Source organism: Palaemon carinicauda, chromosome 7, assembly GCF_036898095.1.
Source record: "Palaemon carinicauda isolate YSFRI2023 chromosome 7, ASM3689809v2, whole genome shotgun sequence".
Classification (NCBI taxonomy): Eukaryota; Metazoa; Arthropoda; class Malacostraca; order Decapoda; family Palaemonidae; genus Palaemon; species Palaemon carinicauda.
Genome location: NC_090731.1, coordinates 89,551,109 through 89,574,675, shown reverse-complemented (window position 1 = coordinate 89,574,675; position 23,567 = coordinate 89,551,109). Strand labels below are relative to the sequence as shown.

At 48.9% G+C, this 23,567-nt stretch overlaps 1 protein-coding gene across 1 annotated transcript in view; it reads right to left on the bottom strand.

The window, feature by feature from the left end:
• The window catches only part of LOC137643961 (V-type proton ATPase subunit D-like), an 81,385-nt gene that overhangs the window by 24,536 nt on the left and 33,282 nt on the right, over nt 1-23,567 (bottom strand). The window lies entirely within an intron of this gene.

The window sequence follows — 23,567 nt, the reverse complement described above, 5'->3', positions numbered from 1 at the left end:
GCGAGCGATCGCCATGAAGGTTGCGGGTGTGGCCACCAGCGCCGACTATCGGCCAGATACCGCATATACTTGTAAACAGCTCCAGTTCTTCTCAGTCCCCTAGGTCTCTATCGGGGAGGAAGGGAGGGCCTTTAATTTATATATTCACCGGGTAAGTATATTCAAAAATTTATTTTATAATCAAAATATCATTTTTAAATATTAAACTTAGCCGGTGAATATATAATAGCTGATTCACACCCATGGTGGTGGGTAGAGACCAGTATTAATACAATAAAGGCGTATATGCTTAGAGTTTTTGACAGTTATATCATAACAAAACCCAAATAAATATAGGTACCTGGTAAGGAAGCTGACTCTGACGATTACTCTGCCTTATTAGTCCGCTTTCCTCATGAAGCCCAGCCATCCTCTCAGGATGCTGAAAGGCTCCCAGGAGCTGTTATATCCAGGGCGACCACCCATACAACAGGACCTCATCAAAACCCTTAATCTGGGCGCTCTCAAGAAACGACATTTGACCACCCACCAAATCAAAAAGGATGCGAAAGGCTTCTCAGCCTTCCGTACAACCCAAAACAAGATTAAAAACATTTCAAGAGAAGATTAAAAGGATATTGGGATTAAGGGAATGTAGTGGTAGAACCCTCACCCACTACTGCACTCGCTGCAACGAATGGACCCAGTGTGTAGCAGTCCTCATAAAGAGTCTGGACGTCTTTTAAGTAAAATGAAGCGAACACCGACTTGCTCCTCCAAAAGGTCGCGTCCATAATACTTCGCAAAGATCTGTTTTGCTTAAAGGCCACGGAAGTTGCTATCGCTCTTACTTCGTGCGTCTTGACCTTAAGTAAACAACGATCTTTTTCACTTAAGTGAGAATGAGCCTCTCGGATTAAAAATCTAATAAAATACGATAAAGCATTTTTAGACATAGGCAATGAGGGCTTCTTAACTGAGCACCATAAGGCCTCAGATCCACCTCGTAAAGATCTGGTACGAGCTAAATAAAACTTAAGAGCTCTAACTGGGCACAGTACTCTTTCAAGCTCGTTGCCTACGATCTCTGATAGGCAAGGTATATCAAAAGATTTAGGCCAAGGACAAGAAGGCAGTTCATTTTTGGCCAAGAAAACAAGCTGAAGCGAACATGTGGCTTTATCTGTAGAAAAGCCGATGTTTTTACTAAAGGCATGGATCTCACTGACCCTTTTAGCCGAAGCCAAGCACACTAAGAAAAGCGTCTTGAGGGTGAGATCCTTCAGGGAGGCTGAATGTAATGGCTCAAACCTGTCGGACATTAGGAACCTTAGGACCACGTCTAAGTTCCACCCAGGAGTTGCCATACGACGCTCCTTAGAGGTCTCGAAGGACTTAAGGAGATCTTGGAGATCTTTATTAAGGACAGATCTAAGCCTCTATGTCTGAACACAGAAGCCAACATGCTCCTGTAGCCCTTAATAGTGGGAGCAGAGAGGGAGCGAACATTTCTCAGATGCAGGAGAAAGTCTGCAATTTGGGCTACAGAGGTACTGGAAGAGGAAATGGATGATGACTTGCACCAGTCTCTAAAGACCTCCCACTTCGACTGGTAGACCTTGATGGTAGATGCTCTCCTAGCCCTCGCAATCGCTCTGGCTGCCTCCTTCGAAAATCCTCGAGCTCTTGCGAGTCTTTCGATAGTCTGAAGGCAGTCAGATGAAGCGCAGGGAGGCTTTGATGAAGACTCCTTACGAGGGGCTGCCGTAAGAGATCCATCCTTAAAGGCAGACTCCTTGGAACGTCTACCAGTCATTGAAGTACCTCTGTGAACCACTCTCTCGCGGGCCAGAGTGGAGCAACCAATGTCAACCTGGTCCCTCCGTGAGAGGTGAACTTCTGCAGCACCTTGTTTAGGATCTTGAAAGGTGGAAAGGCATAAACGTCCAGGTGAGACCAGTCCAGCAGGAAAGTGTCTATGTGGGCTGCCTCTGGATCTGGAACTGGAAAGCAGTAAGACGAGAGCCTCTTTGTCAGAGAAGTCGCAAAAAGATCTATGGTGGGTTGACCCCATGTCATCCATAGCTTCTCGCACACAGTCTTATGCAACGTCCACTCCATGGAGATGACTTGTCCTCTTCTGCTGAGGCCGTCCGCCAAGACATTCATTTTTCCTTGCACAAATCTCGCCAAAGGAGAGATGTTACTTGCCTTAAATGGAGTTCCTTCTGATCCGTGGATCAAAGACCCGAGCATTCCAGACTGTCCAGTGGAGCTCCCTAACCCAAATCCGATGCATCTGAATACAACACATGGTTTGGGTTCTTGATCGCAAGAGAAAGACCTTCTCGAAGTCTGATGTTGCTGTCCCACCAAGTCAGACATGTCTAGACTGAGTTGGAGATTGGGAAAGAGATACTCTCTAAGCCCTTCTCCTTGTTCCAATGGTTTAGGTGAAATCGGAGAGGGCATAGGTTGAGTCTCCCCAGAGAGATAAACTACTCCAGCGATGAAAGAGTTCCCACGAGGCTAGTTCAAACTCTTACAGAGCAACTGTTTTTCTCTTGCAGGTGAAGGACTTTTAACAGAGCTTGTTCTATTCTTGTGGGAGACGAAAAAAGCCCGAAAAATCAGACACTGTATCTCCATTCCCAAATAAAGAATAGTCTGGGATGGGGTACTGTAAGTTACGACTTCTCTACGTTCACTATGAGACCTAGCTCCTTGGTTAGGTCTAATGTCCATTAGAGGCTCTCCAGACAGCGATATAATGACGACGCCCTGATTAGCCAGTCGTCAAAATAAAGGGAGGCTCTGAATCCTCAAAAAATGTAGAAAGCTTGCTACATTTTGCAAGGGCCTTGTAAAAACAAGAGGAGCAGGAATGAGGTCGAAGTACAGTGCTCGACATTGGTACATTACTTTCCCGTCCACAAACCTCATATGTTGAAAGTTTGGATGAATCGGGATGTGGAAGTATGCATCCTGAAGGTCGAGAGAGACCATCCAGTCGCCTTCCCTTACTGCTGCCAAGACAGATTTGGTAGTCTTCATCGAGAGGTTTGTCTTGACAATGAACACATTGAGCGCACTTACATCTTAAGTACTCCTGCAGTGAACGTGGCTGCCAGATCATTGGAGCCATCCCTGATAGCCTTGTTCCTGCAGAGAACGTGGCTGTCAGATCATTGGAGCCATCCCTGATAGCCTTGTTCATGCATGACATAATTGTACAGCAATACATTGACAGCTGGAGAGACCTTCTTACTTAATTCTCCCAGGGACCAATCCAACAAATAAAAACTTCAAACGCTCGAAAAACTCCTAACAGGAGATGGTCTAGCTCTGAAGCCGACCATAAAATCTTGGAGCGTCTCATGGCCAGGCAACGGGGAGCGTCTCATGGCCAGGCAACGGGGAGAGTCTATGAGGCTTGAGAAGTCTCCCTGGGCAGAGGCAGGAACTCCCAAGCCGAGAACTTCTCCCGTGTCATACCAGACGCTCGCTCTATAAGCCAGTTTAAAAGGAGGGAAAGCAAAGGCTGTCTCCCCCAAACTCCTCCTGGTGATCAACCAGTCGCCTAGCAAACGTAAAGCTCTCTTAGAAGAGCGAGAGAGCACTAGCTTAGAAAACAACGGCTTCGAAGTAGCTAGGCCTAGCGTAAACTCTGACGAAGGCGAACGAGGAGCAGCAGTTACAAAATAGTCCGGACAAAGATCCTTAAAAATCAGCATGATTTTTTTAAAGTCCATAGAGGGCTGAGCAGCTTTAGGCTCCTCTCCGTCTGACAAAGTCCCCAAAGGAATATCAGTAGGAGGAGGATCAGCAACTTCCTCATCTGAAGGAACCTCGTCCAACAATTGCCGAGTCTCATGAAAAGGAGAGACCTGCCGCGGCGGCAACGCTTGACAGGCAATGTCAACAAGCAAAGGAGCAGCAGTAGCAGTAGAGGAAGCGACGTCACGCCGCTGCTGAAAGGACTGAAATCCTTGTGACTGACCAACAACAACAACTGAAGTTGATTGACGCTCGACGTCACGTCGGAACTGCCTTGACTGCATAGACTGAGCAGGCAAAACAACCTTCGACTGCGGTGATTGACGATCAACGTCAAGTCGAAGCAACTGAGCCGGTCGGCGAACGTCCGGTCGGGGCTGCGGCGGCAGCGGCTGAACGTCAACACGAGACTGCAGCAGCGGCTGAACGTCAACACGAGACTGCGGCAGCGGCTGAAAGTCAACACGAGACTGCAGCGAGGTAGGATCCATGTCACGTGACCGACGTGAAAAACTACTGACATTACGTTTCAAAGTACAAGAAACGTCAGCACTAACGTCAAACGGACGAGTAAATGCTCGTTTGGGCGGCTGACGGCCAGAGTCTCGTTAAGCGTAACGGCGACTCGAAATCGAAGGTTCATCGTGAACCTGCTCAACGTCATACTTCTCCATAAGGGAGGCAAGCTTAGTCTGCATGTCCTGCAGGACAACCCATTTAGGATCAACGGGAGTCGGAACGGGCCGAGACGACAGTAACGTCTGTGTTGGCAAAACATTGCCTTTACCGCGACCCTCGGACCCCGTGTTACGCTTGCGTTTAATAGGCGAAACAGTCTTCCGACGACTGCAAAGGGTCAGAGCTGTCCCAATGGCCACAGCCAGGACGCTGGACCTGTCCTGAAGGGACTGACTTTCACTTCAAGGGTCTAGAAACCTTGCGCCAAGGTTTCTTTTGCGAAAAGTCTTCGGAGGACGAGGAGAACACAGTCTCACCCGTCTTATGGTAAGGGCGATCTTGACGAGAAACGTCCGATACCAAAGAGGGAACGTCTGTACGTTGGTTAAAGCCTCTCGTCCCCTTAAGTCCTACGACATTACTTCTCCCTGGTGCAGGGGAGCCTGAAAGAGGTCTCGGACTAGGGGAGCGACAAGCACGAACAAACGAACCCTCCGCAACACAGAACATGATTTTTTGCACTTACTTCACTGATATCGTATTTTTCAATAATTTCACATTAGGCAAGAATAAAACTGATTTCTACCTGAAGAACGCAATTCTCCCTTACATCAAAAGGTTATAATTGCGAAATGAGTCGTATAATGTAAGCACATTAGTACAAAATGAAACACACATGCAAAAATCAGTAAACATATATATCGAATAAAACGGAAATTTATAAAGTTAAAAAGGATCAGTGACTGGGGAGGAGACTAAACACTAGTTCACTAAAGACTACGTTTTCAATCTCTCACCGTACAGTGCCTTGGGGCGAGAATAAAAACTAAAAACGTTTTATCCTCTCTCCCCGTACAGAGACTTGGGACGAGAGTAAAAAACTGAATCGAGAACAACGTTACTCGCTCCCAAACTCCTTGTACAGAGACTTGGGACGAGAATAAAGATCGGATCGTTCTCTCTTTCTCTCTCTCTCTCTCTCTCTCTTGTCACACACAAGAGAATTGCCCACTCACCCTTCGTCAATAAACAGGTTATTTGACCAAAGGAAAAAACTGAAAGGACTAAGAAATTGAAAATTAACAAGTTCCTTTAAATTAGTATCTAAAACACTTCAGTTTGAAAGAAGAATGAACAAAACGTCAAAATCGATTTACTCTTTCTGCAAAGTGAAACCGTGATTTTCTCTTCCTCTATCGTAACGATAGAGCGCAAACTGCGTAGCATAAATAAACCAAACGTTAGTTCATCTTTGAAAAAAAAAAGCACGAAGACTATTCAAAGAATATATTTCTTAAAATATTTTCTAAAAAATATTCATTTCATAACTCTTACAGAGCAATTGAATTAAACTTAACAAAAATAAAAGTTGAATGGGCTCAACGTTGTTTAACTTCGTTTTCCAAGTTAGGACCGCCTACAAGGAATAGGTAACGGCCGCATATAAACAAAACATAAAATTTATCTTGATGTTTAGTATAAATGGAAAGCTAATCGAAGAGGCCTAATAAAGGCGGGTGAGATATAAAATATATAGAGGAAAATCTATAAAAATCAACAATAATTTATAACGTGATAAAATAATTACTAAAAGCCTTAAACACACTTCCGTACACTGAGGGAAGGGCCGGCCATCTTTACTCAATGGAAAAACCAGGGATAAAAAAAAAAGAGCAAGGGCAAAACACTTTTCCTCTCCTTTCAAAAGCATTTCTTTTGAAGATAGTATTGAATAATCCAACACGGCGAAAGCAATAAAACCAAAACCAAGTACTTCACCAATTCGGTAGAAAACTCGAGGTCATAAAGCGAGTGGAACCAACTTGTCGACAAGACCGACAGAGAAGAACTGGAGCTGTTTACAAGTATATGCGGTATCTGGCCGATAGTCGGCGCTGGTGGGCACACCCGCAACCTTCATGGCGATCGCTCGCGAGTTTTTGGAATCTGTCGAGCCGTCGGAGACGTCAGCTATTATATATTCACCGGCTAAGTTTAATATTTAAAAAAATTTTTTTTTATGGAATAATACTTTTATTTCACCCAAACAGTCCTCTCTTATTTCTGATTCCTCTTCTACTGTCTTGTTAGCTGACTACTTTTTATAACTTTTTCAATGTAATTTGTATGATTTCAGCAAAGCTGGAAACTCTGCTGTTAAGAATTATAACGAGTAGGGAATTACCAGCTGCCAGAGAAGCTGCTTTGACCTCTACCTAAAACTTGCAGGATGGATGAGGCGCCAAGTTAGAAAAAGGACTTGGGTTTATAGTCAGGAAAAATACAAATTACTTAAAAATTTATGTTTCGTTCCTACATGGATAGAAACCTTCGTCCTTTAATAAGAGACATTCTTAGGAGGGAAAAAGTTCATATAACCAAACTGGCTGGTTTTTAATCCTGGGAGTAGGTTAGCCAAGACATTAGCCACCCATTGTGATACTACAGCTAGAGTTATTGAGTCCTTTGATTGGCCAGACAGTACTACATTGGATCCCTCTCTGGTTATGGCTCATTTTTCCTTTAGCCTTCTCTTCCACTATCAACCCTTTACCCAAAGAAGAGGCCACTCCTCCAACTGCACTTTCACCCATGAACATTTTCATCATTTCAGTTACTTGCCACATCACAGCTTTCTCATTCTCTCTTATTCTTATCCCTTCACCTTCTTCCACCCTTTCTACAATTCCCACAAGTTTCCTCAGTTTCTTTTGCATCTCATTCTCACAACTCAATCTTGCATTCTCTAACAACGTCTCTCATTCCTTACTCGACTGCAATTCCTCCTTAAAAACCTGTAATTGTTCTTCCATTTTCATATGTCTGAAATTTAATTCCTTATCATATTGTGCCCTTCATCCAGCAGTCCAGTTTTCCCACCTCAGCAGTCCTTGTTTGGGCTTAAAATTTATGTGGCGGGATGTTACAAAACAAACCACACCCTTCAATCACTCTTTCCGACAAATATCCCTACAACATAAACTTTCCCCTTTGGTTATCACAAACCAGACTCTTGTACAAAAGGAACAGTACAACTCAACACAACCTTAATATGACAAATTCAGAGATAATTTGCATTTTTCCTAACGATACAAACCTTTAGCTATTTATTAGGGGTATTACTTTTGGCGAACCTGAAAGGGCAAGCCATTAAAATTTAGCGAGGGTTAACTACCTCTCCCCCTAGTTAGCAGGAGGTAAAGGGGGGGGGGGGTTAGCTAGCTACCCACTTCCCACACACACCTGTGACTGAGCTCTCTTTGCTTGGTTGTATGACTTCAAGGGGGACAGGGTAGGTGGGTAAGTATGTATAAATAGCTAAAGGTTTGTATCTTCAGAAAAAATATAAATTATCTCCAAATTTATAATTTTTTCCATAACTGGAATACAAACCTACACCAATTATTAGGGGTGACTCACCCATTAGGAGGGTGGACGTCTCAACCAATCTGGCTTTTTGGCTTTGCCCGGGGACTCCTTTTCTCGAGTAGGTCAGTACCAAAAATAAGGAGCCTCTAACACCTTGCTAAAACTCTGTGGCCTACGCATGCTGTGTGTTGAGATAAGCAGTGTGACTGTCAAGGTAAAAGTTATTCAGTCTTTGTAGGAAAAAAACCAAGACTTTCCCAATACCACCTCTCCAGGGTATGGGGACACAACAGTACGCAAAAGAGCATGGTTTACCTGCAGTGGTCGAGGTCAGCTTGTGCAGAGAACCCACGCCGCTTCTTTCCCACAGAGAGGGGAGGATGAAGAAAAGAAATAGAGCCAGTCATTCCTTTTCATTCACACAGACTAAAACTGGGTAACAGTGCCCTCAACCTTCTGCTACTTGTCCAATAAGGAGTATGAGGTATTAGACAAGCTGTTGTACAGCCACCACAGGGCCGATAGAAAACGTGTCAAGCCTCCTGTGGGTCAAATCTTGCAGGTAGTGGGATGTGAAGGTTGTTTGACATTTCCACACCCTAGCTTGTATAACCTGTGTCACCGAGTAATTTCTCTTGAAAGCCAAGGATGTAGCTACGCCCGACATTGTGGGCTCTGGGACGACGTGATAGGAGGATCTGGATTCAGCGCATGTTTTATGACCTTGTAAATCCATGCAGGAATGGTTTTTTTGGTGATCCTCCTCTTGTTCCTCCTGGTGCTGATGAAGAGTGCGGGTTGCTGCTGTTCTCTTGAGGTAGAGCCTCCAACTCCTTACTGAGCAAAGTAACAGATGATATGGGTCGTCTGTTACAGAACGGAGACTCATTATCCGGAGTCTAATCTAGGATCCAACACCACTGGATTCTGAATCTTGGCAACAAACTCAGAGCCGAAAGTTCTTCTTGTCTGAGAAAATGTCTTCCGATAGGAAGGCTTTGTGGAGATTGGTGTCTAAATTTATTCCCAAGTATACCAGTCTCTATGAGTGGGAAGCAGGAAGGACTTCTCGAGGTTTACCATGATCCCCAGACCTTGGCAAACCCGCAAAAGTTTGTCTCTGTGCTGAAGAAGGGTTGTCACCAAGTCTGCTAAGATCAGCCAGTCGTCCAGATAAAGGAGGAAATGGAAGCCAATACTGTGCTCCCAGGATGACATTAGGGCGAACATTCTGGTGAAGACTTTGGGTGCCGTGGAAAAACCAAAGCACAGTACACCAAAATGGTATTATTATAAAATTAATTTTTGAATATACTTACCTGGTAGTTACATATACCGTATATAGCTTAAATCCCATGTTTCATCGCACGCACGGCAGAAATTCAAATTTCGCGGCAATTGCCGCGATGACAGTAGGTGGTCATACATGAGCGCCATCTCTCATAGGTTACTAGAACCATTCCCAACATTCCTCAGAAATTCCATGCCCCTATTTTCAGAGGGGAAGAGGGAGGGCCCTTTTATATATGTAACTACCAGGTAAGTATATTTAAAAATTAATTTTATAATAAAAATACCATTTTTAAATATGTAACTTCCCTGGTAGTTACATATATATAGCTGATTGACACCATTGGTGATGGGTAGAAAACCTCGGCCCATCGGGAATTCGTATAATTATTAAACCTTTTACCCCCAGGCTATTTGGAACTTTGCAACCCTTAACCCCAGGGGTTATTTTTTTTCAAGCACATTTTGCAGTATATTTTTTTTAATTGCTCTAACAGCCTTAATTTTCGTCATACAGAGGTCATGTTTGTCTCATTCTCTAGGAAAATGCCTGAAGTTTCTCAAAAAATTATCAAAAAATATGCAAAAAAAATGTAAATATGACAAATTCGGAGATAATTTGTATTTTTCCTAACCATACAAACCTTAGCTATTTACATAGGGTTTACTTTCGGCGTAGCTGAAATGACGAGCCATTAGATTTTAACGAGGGTTAAACTACCCCCGCGCTAGTTAGCAAGGAGGTAGGGAAGGGTAGCTAGCTACCCCTCCCCCCCCCACACACCGGTGAGCTGCCTCACTTCACTTAGAGGGGACAGGGCTGGTGGGCAAATGTGTGTAAATAGCTAAGGTTTGTATGGTTAGGAAAAATACAAATTATCTCCGAATTTGTCATTTGTTCCGTAACCGAAATACAAACCACGCTATTTACATAAGGTGACTTACCCTTAGGCAGGGTGGAAAGTCCCCAGCCTTACTGGCTTTGGCTTACCCGGGGATTCAGAATCCGAGTGAGCAGCACTCGAGAAAAAGAGTCCCTGCACCTCGCAAGTTTCTTGCTACACAAGAAACGTGCAGCCTACATAGCCTAAGTTGTGTGTGGAGAAATGAAGTGTGATTCGTCCAAGGAAGTTGACCTGAAGTCCTTTGGATGGAATTCTAGGCTAGGACGTCCCAATACCACCTCGTCAGGGTATGGGGGACGCGACAGTATTATTCTTAATACTAGTGTACCAACCGTGTTTCACACAATTGTACATAATTCCTTTTGTATATATTATGCTTGTATCTTTGCTCTTCCCTCGCACTAAAACGAACATGAAAATTCATGTCTGGTTTTTCCTCTGTAATATTGTCTGTCTTGTGAACTTGTTATGTCCTGTTGCCTTGAGGTTTTGTATACTGTATAAGGAGAGTGTTCTACAATAATATAACTCGGTCGTTTCCAACCTGCCTTTGAGTTCACAGCCTTACTCGGCGCCGTCACATTGGTGACCCCGGAAGTCGACTCGCTCCCACAGCCTTCCACCCCCACCTCCCTCGCCCCTCCATCGTTGGTACTATGACGGAGACAAACTCTACTACAGCAGTTGGCGCTGCGGCCGCCTCATTGAAACTTTCACCGTTCGCCAGCGGAGAAGCGTTTGCTTGGTTTCAACGCGCAGAAGTCCACTTTCGTATCTGGGGCGTGACTCGCTCAACCACCAAAGCGGATTATGTTCTCGCGGCGATACCCGAGGACACCTTCCCAGAAATATCCAACTGGCTTTGTGAACAAGAAGACACCCCAATAGCGTATGACACCCTCAAAACATACCTTCTGCAGCAGTACTCGCCGTCGCCAGCCGCCCGTATAGCAAAGCTTTTTCAGCTCTCGCAACAACCGTTGGGGGACCAAAGGGCTTCGCTTGCCCTCAGGGAAATGACCAGTATCGCTCGCCTTCAACCTGCCGCAGACAGCTCTCCTCATGAGGTGAACCTACTTCGTGCCCTTTGGATACGCCGTTTACCCGGACCTATACGCGCTGCCATACCCGATGTCGATAGTTTACCCATAAAGGACTTGATGTCCAAAGCCGACGCCCTTATGGACAGCCACTTCAAGACCTCCATCAACGCCTCCACCCCTGACGAAGAGGATGCCTATTCAACGTCAACTGAAGCTGACATGAATGCCGTAGGACATACACGCCCACACCGTGACGTGCCGAAGCAGAGACAAAGCCGCCCACCACCCACCAATCGCTCGCGCCCCAACAAACGACTTCTACAGCCACTTACTACCTCCCATCCGCCGCAGTTTTGCTACTACCACTTCAGATTCGGGGCAACTGCGAAGAAATGTGCCGAGGATTGTCAGTGGCCAAAAAACGTGTAAGTAGGCCATCGCTCGTGGCGGTGGCCTCCCGTGTTTCTAATCTTTTCTTTTTACAGGATGCAGGAACGGGCGAGCAATTTTTGGTAGACACGGGTGCTTGTCGTTCTCTTTTGCCAAGGAAACTCAAGACACGACGTAGTCTGTCTACATCTGCCGACGTCCACTTGGTAGCTGCCAACGGATCTGTGATACCCACCTACGGTTACGAGAACCTCACATTATCGTTCGGAAACGGTAAATTCAATTGGAAGTTTCTCGTTGCTGACGTCACCATGCCAATCCTCGGTGCGGATTTCCTCTCTCATTTCCACCTTCTGGTCGATGTCGCCCACCGACGATTGGTCAACGCAGACACGTACTTGTCAACACCTCTTCAACCCGCCCCCTCTAACCTAGCTCTCCACATTAGCGCACCCACGGATGCCTACGCACACCTCCTCACGTCGTACCCGGAAGTTTTCCGTCCGGAACTTCGCCAAACGCCCACGGTTCCTGCCAAGCACGGTATTTATCACCATATCAAGACGACGGGACCCCCAGTCTTCGCAAAATTCAGACGTCTGGCACCGGAACAATTGGCAGCCGCCAAACAGACGTTCACCGAAATGGAGGAAATGGGCCTTTGCCAAAAGGCCTCCAGCCCATGGTCATCGCCCTTACACATCGCTCTGAAGAAAGACGGCTCCCTCCGTCCATGCGGGGCTTACAGGCGCCTGAACATGCAAACAGAACCGGATCACTACCCCCTCCCAAACATTGCCGACGTGACCTCCTACCTGCACAAAGCAAAGGTTTTCTCTACGCTCGATCTCCTGAAGGGGTATTATCAGGTGCCAATGAACCCAGAAGACATCCCTAAGACTGCCATCACCACTCCGTTTGGTACATACACCTTCAATTACTCCTGTTTTGGCCTTCGTAATGCTGGGGCCACGTTTCAACGTCTCATGGATGGCATCTTAGGGGACCTCCATTTCTGTGTATGTTATGTGGACGACATACTTGTGTTCTCCTCCTCAAAAGAGGAACACCTCCGTCACCTGCGCATCGTGCTCGACCGCCTGCATGCAACAAAACGGCCTTGTAGTCCGGTACGACAAGTGTACCTTTGGCGCCAACGAAATATCGTTCTTAGGGCACCGCATCACTCCTGAAGGTGTCCACCCCCTCCCTGAGAAGGTAGCAGCCGTTCAGAACTTCCCCGTGCCCTCGACCGTCAAAGCTCTGCAGGAATTCTTGGGCATGATCAACTATTATCACCGTTTTCTGCCAGCCATTGCCGCCACTCTTGCTCCCCTCTACGCCTCCCTCAAGGGCAAGCCGAAGGACCTGAAGTGGGGTCCCCTTCAAGAAGCAGCCTTCTGCAATGCAAAGAAGGCCCTATCAACTGTTGCGGCTCTCACTTTTCCTATCCCACACGCCCCTCTCCTTCTCTCCACCGATGCCAGCGACGTCGCTATTGGTGCAGTACTCGAGCAGGTGGTCAAAGGCTCGCCCCGCCCATTGGCCTTCTTCAGCAGAAAACTGTCCAAGGCAGAATCGGGTTATTCTACCTTCGATCGAGAATTGCTGGCGGTGCACTTGGCTGTCCGTCACTTTCGCCATTTCATAGAAGGTACGCCCTTCGTCATTCGCACAGACCACATGCCTCTGGTGCACGCCTTCACTCGACAGTCTGACGCCTGGTCCGCCCGTCAACGTGGCTGAATACAATTGCACCCTCCAATACGTCCCTGGGAAAATGAATCCCGTTGCCGATGCCCTGTCAAGAAACACGTTGGCTGCCGTTCAACTGGGATTGGATTACAACGCCCTGGCTGAAGCCCAACGACAGGATCCAGAGTATCAAGCTTGTAGGACATCCTGCACGTCCCTCCGTTGGGAAGACTTTCCCCTCGAAGACTCCAACACCACCCTCCTCTGTGACGTCAGTACTGGTAGACCGCGACCATGGATTCCTGCTCCCATGCGCCGACAGGTGTTTGATTTCATTCACGGCTTTCACATCCCTCGTGCCGTTCTACTGCACAGCTGCTGAAGGCAAAGTTCATTTGGCACGGCATTTCTAAGGATGCTAAGGATTGGATCCGCGCCTGTACTTCTTGCCAAACTTCCAAAGTACATCGACACACGGATTCAGGAGTGGGCACCTTTCCTCAACCTCAGCGTCGTTTCGCACACATTCACGTCGACGTTGTAGGCCCCCTACCCACATCACAAGGACATCGTTACCTGTTTACCGTCATCGACCGCTCCACTCGTTGGCCTGAAGCCATTCCCATGGAAACTGCAACGTCCGCCTCATGTACATCTGCCTTACTCTCTGGATGGATTTCAAGATTCGGTATCCCTGAGCATATTACTTCTGACAGGGGAACCACTTTCACCTCTCAATTGTGGACGTCATTAGCGAATCTCCTGGGCATCACCCTACATCAGACAACGGCCTACAACCCCGCTGCCAATGGAATGGTTGAACGTTTTCATCGCACCCTCAAAGCAGCTTTGATGTCCCGCTGCAAGGATTGCAACTGGTTTACTCAGCTTCCCTGGGTCCTCCTGGGACTAAGGACCACTCCTAAAGACGCCCTCGACGTCTCGGCAGCTAAAATGGTGTATGGCGACCCGTTGGTCGTCCCTGCCGAATTTTTCCTTCTACAACCTCCTCCGACGATCTCCAGCGCATACGTCACGCCGTGGGAAAATTTACTCCGTGCCACCAGACTTACAAGCCCCAGCGAAGCATCACATACCAATGGACTTGCACTCTGCAACGCACGTCTTCCTGCGTAACGACACCAGCAAGCCACCACTAACGCCCCCTTCCTTGTGATCCGACGCAGTCCGAAAGCATTCCTCCTAAACATTCGGGGCAAAGAAGACTGGGTCTCCATTGATCGTCTAAAACCTGCTTATCTTCTGCCAGATGACCTGCCTACAGTTTGCCTCTCTAGATCAGGGCGCCCTATTTAACATGTACAGTATGTCATTTTTAGGGGGGGAGCCATGTACCAACCGTGTTTCACACAATTGTACATAATTCCTTTTGTATATATTATGCTTGTATCTTCGCTCTTCCCTCGCACTAAAACGAACATGAAAATTCATGTCTGGTTTTTCCTCTGTAATATTGTCTGTCTTGTGAACTTGTTATGTCCTGTTGCCTTGAGGTTTTGTATATAAGGAGAGTGTTCTACAATAATATAACTCAGTCGTTTCCAACCTGCCTTTGAGTTCACAGCCTTACTCAGCGCCGTCACACTAGGAACACAAGGAAGCATGGTTTACCTGCAGAGGTTTGAGGTCAGCTATGCAGAGACCCAGGATGCTACATTCCCCAAGAGAGGGGAGGATGAAGAAAGAAGTAAGGGCCAGGCATAATCTTTCATTCACACAGACTAAAACCGGGTAACAGTGCCCTCAACCTTCTGCTACTTGTCCATTAAGGAGCCTGAGGTTAGACCAGCTGTTGTGCAGCCACCACAGGGCCGATAGAAAATGTATCGAGGCTCCTGTGGGTCACGTCCAGCAGGTAGTGGGCTGTGAAGGTCGTTTGACGCTTCCAGACCCCAGCTTGTAACACCTGCGTCACAGAGAAGTTTCTCTTGAAGGCCAGGGACGTGGCGATGCCCGACATCATGTGCCCTAGGGCGACGTGACGGAGGAGGGTCTAGATTCAAGGCATGATTAATGGTCCGTCGAATCCAGGCTAAGATGGTATTCTTGGTGACCCTCCTCTTCGTCCTTCCCGTGCTCACAAACAGAGCTTGCACGCGGGGACGGACTGCAGCTGTTCTCTTCAGATAATGCCTCAGATTTCTTACTGGGCAAAGTAGGAGATGGTCTGGGTCATCTGTTACGGAACGGAGACTCGTAACCCTGAAAGAGTCGAACCGTGGGTCCGGCACTCCAGGGTTCTGAGTCTTGGCAACAAACTCAGGGACGAACCTGAACGTTACCTCCCCCCATCCCCTTGAATGGGCGATGTCGTATGAGAGACCATGAAGTTCACTGACCCGCTTGGCCGAAGCCAGAGCAAGCAGGAAAACCGTCTTCCAAGTCAGGTGTTGGTCAGAAGCCTGGCATAATGGTTCGAACCACATTCCATGGAGGAGGTCTCACTTCCGACTGAGGGGAGGTAAGCTCGTAGCTTCGTATGAGTAAGGAAAGTTCCAGCGAGGAGGAAATGTCTATTCCTTTCAGCCTGAAGGCTAGGCTTAAGGCTGAACGATAGCCTTTCACCGCCGAGACCAAAAGGCGCATTTCCTCACGCAAATATACGAGAAACTCCGCTATTGCTGGAATAGTGGCATCGAGGGGAGAGATACCCCTCCCACAACACCAACCACAGAAGACTCTCCACTTCGCCTGGTAGACCCCTGCGGATCACTTTCGCAGGTGTCGAGACATCCTTTCCGCAACTTGTTGCGAAAAGCCTCTCTCAGTGAGGAGACGCTGGATAGTCTCCAGGCGTGAAGCCGAAGCGATGCTACGGCTTTGTGGAAGATGTTGCAATGTGGCTGTCTGAGTAGCCCGTGTCGTGGAGGAAGCTCTCTCGGGAGTTCCGTCAGGCGCTGCAGAAGGTCCGGGAACCATTCTGCATGATGCCATAGCGGAGCTATTAAGGTCATTGACAGGTTGACCGATAGTCTGATCTTGTTGAGCACCCTTCTCATCAGACAGAACAGTGGGAAGGCGTAGACGTCGATGTTGTCCCACCGTTGTTGGAAGGCATCTTGCCAGAGTGCCTTGGGGTCCGGGACTGGAGAGCAGTACAGGGGCAGCTTGAAATTCAAGGCTGTTGCGAACAGGTCCACTGTCAGGGAACCCCACAAAGTCAGGACTTTGTTGGCTACTCGAGGATCCAAAGACCATTCGGTACTCACTATCTGCGAAGCTCTGCTCAGACTGTCGGCAAGCACATTCCTTTTGCCAGGAATGAAGCGAGCTGATAGACGTATCGAGTGGACTTCGGTCCATCTCAGTATCTCTACTGCAAGATGGGATAGCTGTTGTGAAAAGGTACCTCCCTGCTTGTTGATATAAACCATTACTGTGGTGTTGTCGCTCATCACCACCACGGAGTGGCCTGCCAGGGTCTGTTGGAACTGTTGAAGGGCCAGAAATACGGCCTTCATCTCTAGCAGGTTGATGTGGAGGTACTTTTCTGATTCTGACCATAGGCCTGAGGCCCTCTGATTCAGAACGTGGGCCCCCCACCCTTCTTTTGATGCGTCCGAAAACAGCATCAAATCCGGGAGAAGGGCGAGAAGATCCACTCCCTTTCGAAAGTTGTCGTCGGTCAGCCACCACTGCAGGTCCGTCCGTTCCGCAGGTCCTATCGAGACCAGAGAGTCCGGGGAATCGATGCCTTGATTTCACCGGGACTTGAGCCGCCACTGCAGAGATCTCATCCTGAGGCGGCCGTTGGGAACTAGACGGGCCAAGGAGGCTAGGTGACCTAAGAGACGTAACCAAGATTGGGCTGGAAGGTCTTCTCGACTGAGGAAAGGCTCTGCGACCCTCCTCAGCCTTGCTATCCTGTTGTCTGATGGAAAGGCTTTGTGGAGATTGGTGTCTAATATCATGCCTAGATATACCAGTCGTTGTGTTGGGAGCAGAGAGGACTTCGAGATTTACCATGATACCTAGATCTTGGCAAATTCCCAGAAGCCTGTCTCAGTGTCGAAGAAGGGTCGACTCCGAGTCTGCCAGGATCAGCCAGTCGTCCAGATAACGGAGGAGACGGATACCGTTCCTGTGCGCCCACGAAGATATCAGTGTGAACACTCTGGTGAACACCTGAGGTGCTGTGGAGAGACCGAAACACAGCACCTTGAACTGGTAGATCTTGTTGTCTAGGCTGAATCTTAGGTACTTCCTGGAAGACGGATGGATTGGGATCTGGAAGTACGCGTCCTTCAGATCCAGTGTGCACATGAAGTCTTGTGGTCTCACTGCAAGTCTGACCGTGTCTGCTGTCTCCATGCTGAACGAAGTTTGCTTGACAGACTTGTTCAGGGCTGAGAGGTCGATGACGGGTCTCCAGCCTCCAGACGCCTTCTTTACAAGAAAGAGTCGACTGAAGAAGCCTGGGGAGCCGTCTACGACCTCCTGGAGAGCATCCTTCTTGAGCATGGTCTCTACTTCTGCCCGAAAGGCTAGCCCCTTTGCCGATCCCATGGCATAGGAGCTCAACAACACTGGATTCGCTGTCAGGGGAGGTTGAGATGTTATGAACGGGATGCGATATCCTTGTCCGATCACAGAGACCGTCCAGGAATCGGCCCCGTGTTGCTGCCACCTGTGCATACAACTTTGCAGGCATCCCCCTACAGGTGGACACGCAGGGGGATTGCCAATCCTAGCGTTTGCGGCCTCGGCCGCTCCTTCTAGGATTTCTGCCTCCCCTGGAGGACTTTCCGCCCTTCTTGTCTTTGACAGGAAAGGGCTGCTGTTTAGACACCTTGGTCTTAGCTGCCGGAGCCTGCTTCGGTGTCTTTCGAGGCTGCTGTTGCTGTTGAGGAGCTGGAGGTTTGTAGGGCCGAGATGTAAGGGCCTTCTGGAGGAGCGAATCATGACTCGTCTTCCTCCACCTCTCGGCTGTCCGTTCTATATCCTTGGACTCAAACAGGTTTCCTCCAAGGATGGAGGAATGTCTGAGCTTGCTGACTTCCATAGCGGGGACCTTCGGGTGAAACCTCTCAGTCACCGCATCACGTCGCTTTAGAATCAAGTTAGCCCACAGGTTAGTGACCTGGTGAGCCAAGAACTCGATGGAGCGCGTGCCCGAGAGGAGGAAGGTCTCCAAGGCCTTCCTATTGCTCTCCTTGGACAAGTCCTCAGAGCGCAATAGGATGCCCAGAGACCCCAGCCAGACATCCAGCCACGAAGTGGCCTGCATGGCACACTTAGCGACTTTCTCTTGGCTTAGGATCTCCGACGCTGAGAATGTCACCTGCCGGGCATTGAGTTTCTCTAGAGAGAGACCCTTGGTGAGCTCTTCCACAGAGTGGTGGAAGGGAAGAGCTAAACAAGGATCCTCCATGATCTTGAAGTACCTCCTCTGCTGAACGCGAGGAGGTGGGAGGAGCTTGTTCCCAGCAGAAGAACGGCTGGAGGAGGCGAGCTCGGAAAGCTGGCCCTCGACCTTGTTCCTGGCACTCTTCACCCCCTGGGACCATGGCAGGGCTGCACTGGCCTTGGGGGGCTTCTGAATACCATAAACTTGGTCCAGGACCGTATCCTTGCCTTCGCGGGGGGCGGTCTCGGGGTCCTTAAAACTATAGAGTTGCCTCATTAGATTAAGGACCTGCCAGAAGGCATGCTCTGACTCGCGCTGCTCTCCTCCTTGTGGATTGGCAGCTAAGTCTCCTGTCCCCATTGGCTCTTCTTGGGGGGACACGAGGATGTCCTCCCGGGGAATGGTTGGCTCTGGACGAATCCTCGAAGATGACTTGGGTATCGTCGTTGAGTCCTTGGGCTCCCTCCTGGGAAGGATACAGGACTCTAGCAAAGAGGTCTGGAAGGTCCCTCCTACGCGAGACGTTTCTCTTCCTTGAGGTGGGGTTCCTCCCATTGGTGCCGTGGGAGAGTGCCTCCCGACGGCTTAACCCTGGGAGAAGTTACCGCAAAATCCACTCCTCTCCTTCTCTTCAGCGGGGGCGAGGGAGCCTTTGGTTTTAGTCCCAGATCAGCGAGGGCTGGCTTCATAGCCTGCACGACCGCTTTCATCAGGGAACCAAACCAAGGCTGGCGGCTGACTGACGCAGTGTCAGCGATTCCCGCTGGAGGGAAGGGGATCGGCTGATCCTTAGGAGTGGATACTACTGGGCCTGCCTGAAATGAAGAAAGGGAAGAAGAATGTTACCTGGACCTCTCCGATAAACCTTCCTGCTCCTGGACGCGTGCTCGGCGCTTACAAGATGGCGATCGCGAGGATGATCTGGAAGCACGCGGCCCCGGAGAGCGCTGGCGATCAGGAGAGCTCTGGCGATCAGGAGAGCGCTGGCGATCAGGAGAGCGCTGGCGAGAAGAGTCAGGTGACTCTTCAGCAGGAGAGCACTTGCGCGCAGGAGAGCGCTGGCGAGCAGGAGACCGCTGGCGAGCAGGAGGGCGCTGGCAATCAGGAGAGCGCTGGCGCTTGCGCGCTACTGTAGGGCGCACAGGTGTAACCTGACGCGGAAGGGACTTACCCACATTGTGGGATAAGCCCTTCTGCCCCGAAGGGACCGGTGCTTGAATAATCAAGGAGGATCTGGCAGGCGCAGGAGATCGCGAACGATCTGCGGAGAGGTACAGTGATGTCACTGCCACGGTCTGCTCCCGACGAGAAGAATCCTTTGCAGGGGACGACGAAGATGAAGACCCGAAGAGAAGGCGCCTCTTAACTCCCTTGTAAGGTGAAGGAAGGCCTCGGTGGCGAAGAGGAGGCAGGGTATCACCGTCGTCGGTCCTCCGAAGAGGAGTCTCTGTCAGTGCACTCCCCCGAGGGGGAGGAACACCCGCAGGAGAGACTGTTGGACCCAGCTTTCCCCTCGAAGGATGTTCGGAGGGGGAACCTGAGCCTTCAGCAACATCCGCAACAGCAGCAGCCGGGGTTTGACCTGACCCGTTGGACGCCTCTGCAACAACAACGTCGACAATAGCCAGAGGGTCTACCTCTGGTATTACCGGCAACTGTTGGACAGCTGCCCCCAACTGGATCAGATCAAACAGGGCTTCCTTGGAGGGTGAGCCCTTAAGCCCCAAGGAAGCCCAAAGCTGGAAAAGATCATTGTTAGACACAGTTTGGTCATCAAAATCAACGTCCTCCCCCGGAGGGGAAGCTGCCTCGCTATGGGAGGCAACACCCTCTCCCGAACCCCGAGATTAAGAAACAAAAGAAGGACCTACGCTACCACTCGGCGGCCTCTCGCGAGAGACCGAACGAGTGGGAGCTTCGGAGGAGGTTCGGGCAACGGAAGAAGAGTCCTTGGAGCCTTCCTTCCTCAAGGCAGCCCCTGAGGGAGAACGGTCTCGCTTAGAACTCTTCTTACGCCGCCGGGCAAACCTCTCCCACTGGGAGGTAGGCCACTCCCTACATTCCATACAAACATTATCACTTTTACACCGTTGACCTCGACACTGCGGGAAAAGGGTGTGAGGGTCTGTATCGACCGCCGACATGAATGTTCCACAGGGGCGGTCGGGGAGTCCAGGGCACTTCCGCATAATGGGAAGAAAAGGTAGAGGCCAACTTCAAACGCACAACTGTAAGAAAAAGAAAAACAGATTAAGGCTGTCAACAATGCGAGGACGAGACAGACACGTCTGTACATCGTCCGAGCCAAAAGTGAAGTGAGGCAGCTCACCGGTGTGTGGGGGGGGGGGAGGGGTAGCTAGCTACCCCTCCCCTACCCCCGTGCTAACTAGCGCGGGGGTAGTTTAACCCTCGTTAAAATCTAATGGCTCGTCATTTCAGCTACGCCGAAAGTAAACCCTATATAAATAGCGTGGTTTGTATTTCGGTAACGGAACAAAGCAGTTTTTTGCAAGGACATACCGGTACGTCCATGGGGTTAAAGGGATGAGTTTTGTGAAACGTACCAGTACGTCCTTTGAGGGTAAAAGGGTTAATAGCTACAATTAGAAGTACCAATAATCTGGTTCTTACCTGATAATTATTCTGCCTCATTTGCCTGCATTCCTTAAGAGACTAGCGACCCACCCAGGGGGCTGTAAATGTCTCTGTGGGGCTGCCACAAGGTCCTCGACCTTAGCGTGGCTAGACCTCTACCCTTGCTACCCTGGCATAGCCATGGATAATGATTCTGACCACCTACTCCAAAGTTAAAAACACACATCATAAAAAACTAACTTGACTTGCATCCCAGACTGTGGAAGGCTGCAACAACCTTCACAGACAGCCTGTGAACACGAGTACAAGAAAAAAGGCAAGGGTATTTAATAAAAAAAGGTTGTAGGGAAGAGGCAGTAGACCCTTCTCCAACTACGACGATGGAGGTAACATCAGGACCCAGGGTACAACAATCTTCATATTGTGTCTGGACATACTTGAGAGAACAGTCTGTGAAGATTGATTTACTTCGCCAGAAAGTAGCCTTCAAAATTGACTTCATTGACCTATTGTGCTTGTAAGCCATAGAAGTTGCTACAGCTCTAACCTCATGTGGTTATACCTTAAGGATAGGGAAAACTTACTTCACAATTCTGGTGAGCTTCCCTTATCAAATCCTTAATGAAAAAAGCCAGGGTATTCTTTGATAAAGGCAAAGAGGACTTTTTAACTGAGCACCAGTGGTTGTCTGCTTGTTCTCTCAGGTGTTTGGACGCGTGCAGATAAACATTTTTGAGCTCCCACTGGACAAAGGCCTCTCCCCTTTTCCCATCCATTTAAGTGAGATAGCTCTGGAATGGTAAAAGATCTTGGCCAAGGTCGATAAGGATTCTCGTTTTTGGCGAGAAAGCCTAGCTGAAGGGAGCAAACTGCACTGTCTCCATTAAAATCCACCTTCTTCCTGATGGCTTGTAACTCTATTCTTTTGGCTGTAGCCAATGCAATTAGGAATAGAGTCTTTTTGGTAAGATCCTTCCAAGAAGCCTTGTCAAGGGGTTCAAACCTACTTGAGGTCAAAAAGGCCAGGACTACATCCAGATTCCAAGAGGGGGTTGGATTGTCCTTTCTCTTAGGGGACTCAAAAGTTCTAATGAGATCCGAGAGATCCTTGTTACCTGACCCGTCAATGTGTCTGTGACGAAAGACGGAGGCTAACATGCTGCGGTAACCCTTGGTGGAAGGTACAGCCAGCTTCTTTTTTGTTCGCAGATGCAACAGAAAGTCTGTTATTTGGGCTATAGAGATACTGGTTGAGGGTTTAGATGTCTGAGGCTCCTTCTTAGGCACTAGTGGAGCCTTGCTGAAGGACCTGGATGTCAAGGCCCTATGGAGAAGGGAGTCCTGGTTGAACTTTCTCCATCGTTCAGTCACCCTCTCGCTCTCTTCCTGCTTGAACAAGAAAGAGCCATCCACAGTAGAGTTCCTGAGCCTGGGGAACCTGCCTATGGAACCCCTTGAATACCGCATCCTGTCACCTGAGAATAGCGTTCCTCCCACGTTAACCTGGTGAGTGATGAATTCTATGGTGTGGGTACCAGATTGAAGAAAGGTCTCCATAGACTTACTTGTAGAATCCTGGACCAATCCTCGGTTCTAATAAGGTGGTCCACAGCTCCCAACCACAGATTCAGCCACGAAGTAGCCTGCAATTCGTAATTCACTACCTTCTTCGTGTTTAGTATCTCAAACAATGAAAAGGAGGCCGAGAGCTCAGAAAGCCGCTGGAATGAGACTCCCCTTGAGAGAAACCCTAAAGAGGAGTCCTAGAGGAAAAGAAGGAAGGGGCTCGTCCAAGACCTTGTAATACCTCCTCTGCTGGACGAATGGTGGTTTGAGGAGCCAAGAGGACGAGCCAGCTTAAAGCGAACTAGAGGAGCCAGGGTTCTGAGAGAACACCTTCTTTCTGGCTGCCGTCAACCCCTTCAACCAGGACAGTGCAGCACTGGCCTTAGGAGATCATTGTGGGCCATAGACAGGGTCTAGGACTGTGTCCTTGCCCTCCTGAGGAGCCCTCTCCAGGTCAGCCCACCCATTGATGGCCCTCATGCAGGCTAGAACTTGCCAGAGGGCTCTCTCTATTCGGTTTCCAAATTCAACTCGTAGCTAGCAGTTCTAAGAAGATAGTCATCTCTATGTTAAAATCATAATCCACCTCCGAGCTCTCACCCAGAGGAACCTGGGGTGGGTCGAGGTCATCAACGGAAGGATTGTTGCTTGCTGATGTTCTTGCTGCAAGGGAGGATCTGCGAGCTCTCTTTTGAAGAAGAGCTGGCCTTGCCTTTGCATTTTCCACATGGCATTTGCGTCCTTAGCTTCTCTGCGAGGCGGCAGGAACCCCTTCAGCAGAGAAGGTCTGGAAGGCTCCTGCCATCCCGAAAAGGTCTGAGCCTTTCTTGCAGAAGGCTTCTCGTCTTCCTTCGGTGGTCTGGATACTGGCCTAATTTCTGGCAGGTCCACCTCAATAAGAGATACAGTGGA